Genomic DNA, 10,889 nt, shown 5'->3' with positions numbered 1-10,889 from the left:
CACGAGCATGCTTCTAGATGAAGCTAAAAATAGACGCGAGTTTTAACTCGTGCGCTGGAAACTGAATCATCGCTATGGACAGCGGAGTTCTTTGTTCCTCTGTCTTGTAGCGTTAGTTCTCCTCGGAGTCGCCCTTTTGACTCCCGAGGATTTGTGGTATTTATTGTTTATGATTTCTTTTACAGTTGGCTCTAACCAAATTACTAGACAAACATTATCTCTTTATACTACCACTGAAAATAGGAATAAAGACATTGAAGGGATTTCAATAAAGAATATGCTTCCAAGCAAAGATTTCGCTAGTTTGAATTACATAACGGGCCCCAGAATTACGGTGTTCATAATGTAAATATACTCGTATTGCAAAAATATTTTATTGAAAGTATTAAAAACCATCGACATAGCATGTCACAACGATTTTAAATACTCAATTTCAGTGAAAATACAATGTTTGGAGGAGAAAGGACGATACATGTGATGATTTGGTGGCTGATAGTACCTATTTCTTGAGGAATAGCCGACGATTCAGTTTTTTCTCACTTCTTCATCATACATTTCATGCATCAAATTCGGACGAGGGTTCAGTTATAATTATACAGGACGTATTTTCATACAGAGAATGATGTATGGACATAGAAGAAGAAAGAAAATAAAAATTGTATGAACTGAAATTGCCGTTCAACATTGTCAAAGATTCCGTAAAATGCTCTATTCAGCGCGACCCTATAGGACGTAAGAAACTGGTATCAATGCGCATAAAATACAAACAAATCCTCATCAAGATCTTTAATATATTTTTTTATTAAAAAAAAATGCCGATTATACGGGGTTAAAGTGAAGTTTGAAGTGTTTCTGGAAAATGTGCAAAGAGACGGCAAAATTTGCTTAATGTTTCATTGGTTCGGCGCAATATTCAGAATATTACCACTCTGTTCGGCCTATAACTATCAATAAATACTGTAAAAGGTCAAACAATGGATCATTTGATGAAAATATTATATTATATAAAAATATATCCAATAATATCTATTATTGTAATATAATATGTATAACTATGTCACCGCAAAATATCAGCGAATCTTCTTGAATGGATTTCCCGACGCACATGTTTTTATTTTTTCAATTAAAGTAAAAAAGCGTCATTTGGTAACGTAAGTGAATAGAGAATATATTAAAATCTCTCGTACTAAGTAAAAATATAGAAAATATATCAAATTAATGTATTATAACATTTATTATCAAATTAAGGTATTCCAATCGCGTCGGCAGGAACTTGATCTGCAAGATTTTCCGTGAAAGCAGAAAAATGCCGTAAGTCTAGTCACGTTGGAAGGACTTATTCTAGGCAACGACGAATTTACATGGCAATTGATGTCAGCTTCATTGATTTCCAACAATTTTTAATATTGTTGCAAAGTTTCAGGTTATTACCTCGAAAAACGTCTTTTCGTGTTTTTTTCCACATTTTTCTGATTTCAGCCGACTGTGCGTCACTTACCTCTCAAGCTATTCTCGATGAACACCTACGGGCTTAACCCTTTCGCTGACAAGTCGATGACGTCGAGAGGTCATGCCGAGCAGTTCACCGCTTCTCAGCGACTCCTCGTCATGGTGAATCGTCCTACAGGGTTATTCCACCAATCGTATGGCCGGGCCTTAAGTCGAAATCTACCATAGATACGGCCTCGGGACTTACGTATGGCTTAGCGCGTTCCTACTCTGAGCGAAAGACCATAAGTCGGGCGGTAGCTATGGCCTAAAGGTCGAAATATTTTGGCCTGCCTGGGAGGCCGTCATAACACGGGCCATAGGAAATAGCATTGCTTGCCCAAGGAGTTATAAAAGAAAATTTCGAAGTGTCAGGAGCAGGGGGGCAACTGCACCCCCCTGGAAGCAAAAATAAATTTAGTTCAAAACAAAATTTATGTACAAATTTTCCTTTTGAAGAAAAATTATGTTATTATAAGACATGGACCTGAAATAAAAATCATTATTTTTTCTAGCAAATAATAATAAAAACTAATAAATTGCTGTCATAATTTCCTTAAAATTTTGGTTTGATTAACCCTTCCAGTGCTACAACATGAACGACCTCAGCTAGTTCCCTCCTCCCCACCCCCCGGGTTTGATTCTGGGTACGCCCATGAGTGCCACTATTAAATGATTGTGCGTCATGAAATGACATTCCAGACTTTCAAGTTTTCATAATTGTCTGTCCACCCGCCTCGTATGCAGCGCTGAATTGGTTTCGATGGTAGCCCTTATACCCGGGGCGCAGCTAGGAATTAAGGCTGGGGGGGTTTAGGTGCAACTAAATACCGAGGTGTGTGGGGGTACGGAATACTCACCAGGATAAGCGGTATGTGCGAGATTAATAAATTGCGGAATTTTAAGGTGAATGGTTCAAAACGGTGAGTTTTACGGCTTTCTGAGGGATATTTTATTAATCCTTACACTGTTCTATTGGTAATATCAATCCAATTAGGTAAAAGGGATTAAACTTAAAAAGTTCTCTGAGGGGGCGTTTATCCCCCAAGACTCCCCCTCGCTGCGCCACTGCCTTATACTGCTTCCGCCGCTCAGTGTGCTATATGCTGTTGTTCTTTTCGTGTCTCATGCCAGAAACCCGCTTCCGAGCCGTATGTTGTGGAATTGGCACCGTTTTGCAGCATCAATCCCAACGGCTGAGAAGCAGCGAGTTGTGCATGAAAGCTTCGCACATTCTTGCTCAATGTCATCGTGTCATGCGCCTGCATAATCAGACGTAAATGCTTGCGTAATAGTGCTCGCGTGTGGATCACGGGTATGCGATAGTATTTGCACCGCGTTTTTCAATGAATATCGATCCGTGAGTGGAAATTCTTCTGTATTTCCTGTTGTCTTTACTCTGGAAACGTTTATTTGCGGAGGACATCTCACCAAAGCTTTGTGGGCAGGATATCATGGTTGGTATATTGACTCGAAAATTCGTCGTACTTCTTTTCTCTGAATGACGTGTTGACTAGGTGCTGTAAAACTTATTCACATGACGATGTCACGATTAATTATTGAGTATTGTTTGACTTATCTTTTTCCTCTCCCTTATCAGGATTAGTTCTCTCATCAGCATGGGACTGGAATTTGCCTCGCTTGACTCCGATTATCAAGGTCCCGTCCGCTGCGTGCCACGAGAGGTAATCACGGTACTTCATCTGGTGATCTGCGATGTGTTGTGTCCACCAGATATTTTAAGTATCCGGATGTGCCCTATCTCTGTCGCAGCGACGGCGGCGTATCTTCGAAGGGAGTGGCATGTCCAGCGAGGGCGTCATCGCTTTGAAATCATCGGTCAGGTCTTTTCTATCAACCTGTGATTCGTGGAGGAATCCATATGACGGCGGAGACTGACTTAGGGAAGACTTCCGCTTCGCTTCTTGCTCAGTGCACGACTGGTTCCAACCGAGGGCGCTACTTTCCTACACCGTCAACCCTCGCGAGGAGAAAGCGGCCAAGCGGTGGCTCCACTGGAAATCACTCGGATTTCTCCAAAGGTAGTTCTCGGTGTATTTTTGGTTTCTCAAGCGCGGCTCGTTTGGAAGCGTTCGGCTGTGCCACACGAATTTAGATGTAGCTTAATATCCACCGCATAATCCGCATAAAGATGGAAAAATGTCGATGTCGATTTTTCTAGCAATCGATTGTTAATCGAAACGAAAAGCTAGACTAATTAATTGTAGAGTGCGTAACTTGGTGGAAATCCGTAATCGCAGGAATAGAAGGATCAACAACTTAGCTATTTCCACAAAATATTTTATTATGTGGAAATAGCAAAGTTGTTGATCCTGAATTTTCACCTTGATAATGTTACTCTTTAACGAAACCATGGTCGGTGTTAGTAAAATATTATGTGGAAATAGCAAAGTTGTTGATCCTTCTATTCCTGCGAAAAGCTCGACTTTTCGAACAAAAAAATCGTATTGGAAAAATGCAGCCTTCATTATCATCGCACCGAGGAGGCCTTCGCTCCATCGTATAGTGATGTATCGTATTTTCGTATAGTGATGGGAAAATGTCTGTCGAAATCGATTTTTCCAGCAATCGAATTTTAATCGAATCGAAAAGCTCGTTTTTTTCAACTAAAATCGAAATTACATTGCAGTATTTAATAGGGTGGTTTCCTATTATTTTTTTCTTGCCTAAATGGAAAGATTATTACTCCAGGATAACGTATTTCAAGTTTTAGATTTTTAAATGATGACATTTATTTTTCGCATTAAATGAAAAGTGAAAATTTTCAAGCGCGCGAAAACGCGACGGCTAAGTATGAATGCTGGGAAAATCCCGTATGACGTCATTCTGGTTCTGGCTGCCGCCGTTTGAGGCCATTTTGGTGCTTAGGCTATGAGCGCCGCTACGATGCAGGCTGTTAGCAGGTAGCGCTTGGCTTAAATAAGGATTATTAATACCCTATCAATCGAAGGAAACTTACCGATCATAGGCAATTTAAATAAGCAATTATTAAGAGATGTTTCCCTGAGCTCTGTGCCACATGCATGCATTGGTGATGTCAAACGATGTAATCCTCCTGATTACTGGTTCAGCATTTGGGTCCCTGTGACATGACGTGGAGTGGCATCGCAGCGACGGCGGCGTATCTTCGAAGGGAGTGGCATGTCCAGCGAGGGCGTCATCGCTTTGAAATCATCGGTCAGGTCTTTTCTATCAACCTGTGATTCGTGGAGGAATCCATATGACGGCGGAGACTGACTTAGGGAAGACTTCCGCTTCGCTTCTTGCTCAGTGCACGACTGGTTCCAACCGAGGGCGCTACTTTCCTACACCGTCAACCCTCGCGAGGAGAAAGCGGCCAAGCGGTGGCTCCACTGGAAATCACTCGGATTTCTCCAAAGGTAGTTCTCGGTGTATTTTTGGTTTCTCAAGCGCGGCTCGTTTGGAAGCGTTCGGCTGTGCCACACGAATTTAGATGTAGCTTAATATCCACCGCATAATCCGCATAAAGATGGAAAAATGTCGATGTCGATTTTTCTAGCAATCGATTGTTAATCGAAACGAAAAGCTAGACTAATTAATTGTAGAGTGCGTAACTTGGTGGAAATCCGTAATCGCAGGAATAGAAGGATCAACAACTTAGCTATTTCCACAAAATATTTTATTATGTGGAAATAGCAAAGTTGTTGATCCTGAATTTTCACCTTGATAATGTTACTCTGTAACGAAACCATGGTCGGTGTTAGTAAAATATTATGTGGAAATAGCAAAGTTGTTGATCCTTCTATTCCTGCGAAAAGCTCGACTTTTCGAACAAAAAAATCGTATTGGAAAAATGCAGCCTTCATTATCATCGCACCGAGGAGGCCTTCGCTCCATCGTATAGTGATGTATCGTATTTTCGTATAGTGATGGGAAAATGTCTGTCGAAATCGATTTTTCCAGCAATCGAATTTTAATCGAATCGAAAAGCTCGTTTTTTTCAACTAAAATCGAAATTACATTGCAGTATTTAATAGGGTGGTTTCCTATTATTTTTTTCTTGCCTAAATGGAAAGATTATTACTCCAGGATAACGTATTTCAAGTTTTAGATTTTTAAATGATGACATTTATTTTTCGCATTAAATGAAAAGTGAAAATTTTCAAGCGCGCGAAAACGCGACGGCTAAGTATGAATGCTGGGAAAATCCCGTATGACGTCATTCTGGTTCTGGCTGCCGCCGTTTGAGGCCATTTTGGTGCTTAGGCTATGAGCGCCGCTACGATGCAGGCTGTTAGCAGGTAGCGCTTGGCTTAAATAAGGATTATTAATACCCTATCAATCGAAGGAAACTTACCGATCATAGGCAATTTAAATAAGCAATTATTAAGAGATGTTTCCCTGAGCTCTGTGCCACATGCATGCATTGGTGATGTCAAACGATGTAATCCTCCTGATTACTGGTTCAGCATTTGGGTCCCTGTGACATGACGTGGAGTGGCATCGCATGGCCGCCAATCTGGGCTTTTTCAAATGAGGTTAAACATGACCATTAACATTCGTCTAAACCGGGATTTCTAAAACCAAATAATTTGTATATTATGAATACAGTAACGTTGGATAACGAGTCACAATCAATGCCTTTCGTTTTTTTGATGAAGGAAACTACCCTATCGGGAAAAACCAACCAAAAACGATTCAAAACAGTATCTGTTATACATTTTGAGTTTCCAACTTTTCTCCTGTTTCCATAACAATGTCACTTTCAGTTTCTGTGCAAATGTTGATGCATAATCTTTCAATAAATCAATCATTTATACATGTTTTTATATAAGTGTCAATCTGTTTCATTTTCTGAAGTTAATTTTTGGTCTATTTTTATATTCTTTGAGGTTGATTTAAAATTTCATTAATTAGTGTTTTTGTTGAGTTGACGCCTTAGGGACGGGGATAAAAACAAAGAATTACTGATCCAGAAGCTATTTTGAGATGTAAGGAAGAAAGAAAAACCACAGTTTCGATTTATATTGAAGTTCTTACAATCGCTTTGCTACATTTCGCTACCTTGGTTTGACAAGGTTCTAACTGACATTTTTGCAAAATTTGGTGTTTTCACTCAAGATAACTAAGTTTATGTTTCTCTATGTGTTGCACCGGTTTTTATTCCTCTATGTAAAATAATAACAGATTTAGAACAGTGACAAAGTTCCAACTGCAAGGAGAAAAAACTAATATTTGGTGTGACAAGGTTCTAACTGCATTTTACTTATTTTATTACTCATATAAACATGTAAAAAAATAAAATAAATAACATATTTTCTTAAAATAATAATTACTAGTGTATCTAGTGGATCACTAGTGTATGTGCCAAAAATCAAAAATAAATTCCTATTAATAATAGAAATAGAGCAGTTTAAAACTTTGACAAGGTTTATCTCAAAACCAGCTGATTGTCAGTTAGAACCTTGTCAAACCAAGGTAGCGATTTATCAGGATTAGTAGGAGGAAGGTAAAGAGGTTAAAAAATTTGCTCATCATATGCATCATATGACGTGGACATTTTACACATCATTGAGCCCGGGAAGAAAAATTTCGAGCATATCAAAATGAAGTGCAGTATATAAAAATATTTTTAACTTTACTCACCAATAAATGTTCACTGAGTGTTCGCGCCATAGGGTGTGTCCTATGCTATAATCGCCACTCGCTTGCTTTGTTGTGCGCCCGTGTGAGCGAGGGTGTGATTGTTTAAAGTTATTGTTTTCGCTGTTGTTGGTCGTGAACGGTAGTATTAAAGTGTCGTCGTCTCGAGCCGTTGCCCTTAGAAAAGCATCGACAAGAGTCCGACTCTCAGGTGAGTGGTGATTTGGAGAGTGTGGGACTCTCGACGCATATACAAAATACAGTCCACTCTATTAGTGTCGTATCGCGTTCAGTTTTTTGTTCCTTCGGACGGGATACCCATGGATATTGAACCCGCTGTCGTTATATTTTTTTGTCTCGATTCTCAGGAAGTGGCGGCTTAGTTGGTATCGAGTTTAGTTGGGCAAATCGTAGTGCTAAACTTGTCGTTTGTATATCAATGCTCGGATTGAGGATTTACTAGTTAAAGAAGAGCTTTATTGGTAAAAAATTATTCGTGTCTAGGAGTTCGCTGTTAGGATCGAAAGGGATCCGGGTGACGCGAAAGATTCAAGGCAATGAAGGAGGGATTTGATGAACTTGGTTCTAACTATCCTGAAATAATAACGAAAATCGTCTTGCATTATAAGAAAAAAGATGTTGACCAAGCTGCGATTTTTGATGTATTTGTATTTATGACTGAAATCACTTTTGTATATGTTTAGTTTGTTTTCTTTTCTTGAGTTCATTTGTTGTTTGTTTTATTTGCCTGTGAGCATGTTTGTTTTTATTTTGATTTCTTTTTGCTGATTTGATGGTGGTGGTGGCTATGGTGATGAGATATAAATAAATTATTGGTTAGTGTGAAAGCCATCTTGAAGTGAATGTATATTAAGAAAAGAAAAAAATACAGTGTGTCAAGTGATATTTTCCTTGTGTTAAATCGCTTTGATACGTTAGTTTTCAGGCCAATATGGCGCAGTTCGAGATTATGTACTGCAACATTATTAGAGCGATAATGGCAACGGCACTTCATGCCTAAGGATCGGGGTCGAAAGCAGTAGGTTCCGCCTCAGTGACCCCCATAACCGGAGCTGGGATGTCAAGAATTGCGTTTCCCAAGTTGATTTTGGTAGAATTTAATGGAGATCTTAAACCATGGCAGAGTTTTCACGACACCTTTGTGGCGGTCATTAATAATTCGACCGAATTATCGGATGTTGAGAAATTGATGTATTTATGGTTTTTATGGCAGCGAGGGGGGGATAAAACCCCCCTCAGAGCTCATAGAAATTTTTTAATTAAATCAATTTAACTTAATTGGATAAATATTGCTTACAGAATAGTGTGAGGATTAACAAAATATCCCCCACAAGGCCGTAAAAATCACCATTTTGAACCATTTATCTTAATTTTTCCGGCCGAGGGCCTCCGCACTTCCCGCTTACCCTGGCGGGTATGCAACACCTCCGAGCCCCGTATTAGTTGCGCCTGAAACCCCCCCTAGCCTTAATTCCTAGCTGCGCCCCTGTTATGGTCATGCCTTAAAGGGGAAGCACTGCCGTTGGTGTCGTCTTTGCCTATTAATATTGCCAATTATGCGGTGGCATGGGATTCTTTACACTCACGCTACTACGAACCGTCATTGTTGATGAATGCGTATTTGGAGGCATTATTGGGTTTCAAACCTTTCGAGCGGTTCGCTGAATAAGGAGTCCTATGCTAAAACCATCACTCGCTTGTTTTTTAGTTTGTTGTGCGCCCGTGTGGGCGAGGGTGTGATTCTATAAAGTTATGGTTTCCTTCAACCTTTCCTTAATAAGCCTTCAACGGCCGTGGCTCAGACTGCTACATGATGAAATATAAGCGTTTTACCTCGTATATTTCAGTTATCAGAAAAATGGATGATAGCGTTGCCGCTCGCTCGAATAGTACACCTGAAATTGATGCCACGACTATCATGGAATTTATTTTGACAAATTATTGCTATACGTCGGCGGAAATTCGCGGCGTTAAACAAACTGTCGAGGGTGCGAATATCCACAGAGAAAAAAACATCCGCCTTGACCGGGATTCGAACCAGGATCTCCCGATTTCCGGTCGAGTGCTTTAGCCAGTTAAGCTACCGAGGCGTCGTGGAAGGTTACACGGGATTTCCAACGGGTCAGGTTCTCCAACTCCATCTCGGCAGACGTTTCGATGGGCGAGTTGTCCATCGTCTTCAGGGCATGTCGAGTCTTGAAAATCGTCCTCCTTAAATATGGATGACGGCGGTATCATCCATATATAAGGAGGACGATTTTCAAGACTCGACATGCCCTGAAGAAGATGGACAACTCGCCCATCGAAACGTCGGCCGAGATGGAGTTGGAGAACCTGACCCGGTGGAAATCCCGTGTAACCTTCCACAATTCTATACACCGGAAAGCCTACGATCATTCTTCACATACCGAGGCGTCATTCTTCCCTGTGAATATTTTTGGACACTACCGGACTTCAGTTCTAGTCAAGAGCGAACACCTCTATGTGTTCTATGTGCGGGCCTGCTCTCCGGCTGTGGCGCTGTGCGCACGATTTGGACTGCTTGTGGCATCGTATGCTCAGCAGTCCAGCAACACCTTGTCCGGTAGTGTCCAAAAATATCCACAGGGAAGAATGATGCCTCGGTAGCTTAACTGGCTAAAGCACTCGACCGGAAATCGGGAGATTCGGGTCCGAATCCCAGTAAAGGCGGATGATTTTTTTCTCTGTGGATCTTCGCACGATTGTGCATTGCGGGTGACTCCCGTATAAGTTATCACCGCGGCTAGCCCCGATATACTTTAAAAACTGTCGAGCGTTCCGAGACACTTCCTACGTTATTGATCGAACACACAGGTGCATTGGGGGCGCTGGGGTATCGTATCGAAGAGTGGGCGGTTCTCCTATTGTTCCCGGAAAAAGTTGAGTACAGACCTGAGAGAAAAGTGGGAGAAAGGGGGGTCGAGATCTGTTAAAGAATATATTGCATTTTTGGAGCAGGAGGCGCGGGTATTGGAGGTTGTTTAATGTGGACCCTCATAAGGTGGTTCACCTAGCCCAAGAACATCGGCGATCCATAACGATAAAAGGGTTAAATCGTGTGGGACCAGGACGAGTGCGTTACTGACGAGCACGGATGCATATCGTGTTCCCGCTTCAGTGTGGATGGTAACACCTCGGTAGCGCCCTCGTTCCGGAACTTCGCCAGTTTGTCACCGAAAGAAATGTTTCGGGTGGCGAAGGAGAAGCGCCTTTGCATAGGGTGTTTGCAGAGTGGCCAATCAGTAAAAACGGACAACAATCTAGTCAACACTGCCCATTTAAACACCATTCCTTGCTACATTCTACGACCCGTGAGCAGGATGAGGCTAAAGGAAATGCTATAGAAGGTTTAGAACAGTGGCGTAACAATGGGGGGGATGAGGAGTATGGATCCCCCCCCCAAAGCATCAGAGAAATAAAAAAATATTTAAAACTATTGATTAGTTTTGACATATAATAACTGCATCTGCTTAAAGTTCAAATTTTAGAGCTAAAATGATGTAAAATGAATTATGTAAAATGTATTTCCTGGCATGTCAATTTTTAAAAATTTTCCCAGATTTTGCGCGTGGGGGGGGGGGGGGGGGGGCTCGCCACTCCAGATCATCCCCCCCAAATGCATATACCTAGTTATGCCACTGGTGTAGAAGGGCAAGCGCCAAAGATAGGGGACTCCGGAGAGCAAGTTATTATTGAGGAGGTATCGATGACCTTAACTACGCCTGTGGATTCGG

General features: G+C 41.2%; 1 protein-coding gene across 1 annotated transcript in view; it reads left to right on the top strand.

The window, feature by feature from the left end:
* Positions 1-4,625: 4,625 nt before the first annotated feature.
* LOC124167634 overlaps positions 4,626-10,889 on the top strand; it is a 37,827-nt gene continuing 31,563 nt past the window's right edge. The window contains exon 1 of the mRNA XM_046545614.1: positions 4,626-4,889. The gene's annotated coding sequence lies outside the window, so the exon portion shown is untranslated. The remainder of the gene's footprint in view (positions 4,890-10,889) is intronic.

This window comes from Ischnura elegans, chromosome 11 (genome assembly GCF_921293095.1).
Source record: "Ischnura elegans chromosome 11, ioIscEleg1.1, whole genome shotgun sequence".
In the NCBI taxonomy this organism is placed as follows: domain Eukaryota; kingdom Metazoa; phylum Arthropoda; class Insecta; order Odonata; family Coenagrionidae; genus Ischnura; species Ischnura elegans.
Note: the sequence above shows the minus strand (reverse complement) of the source record. Positions and strands in the feature narration are given on the sequence as shown.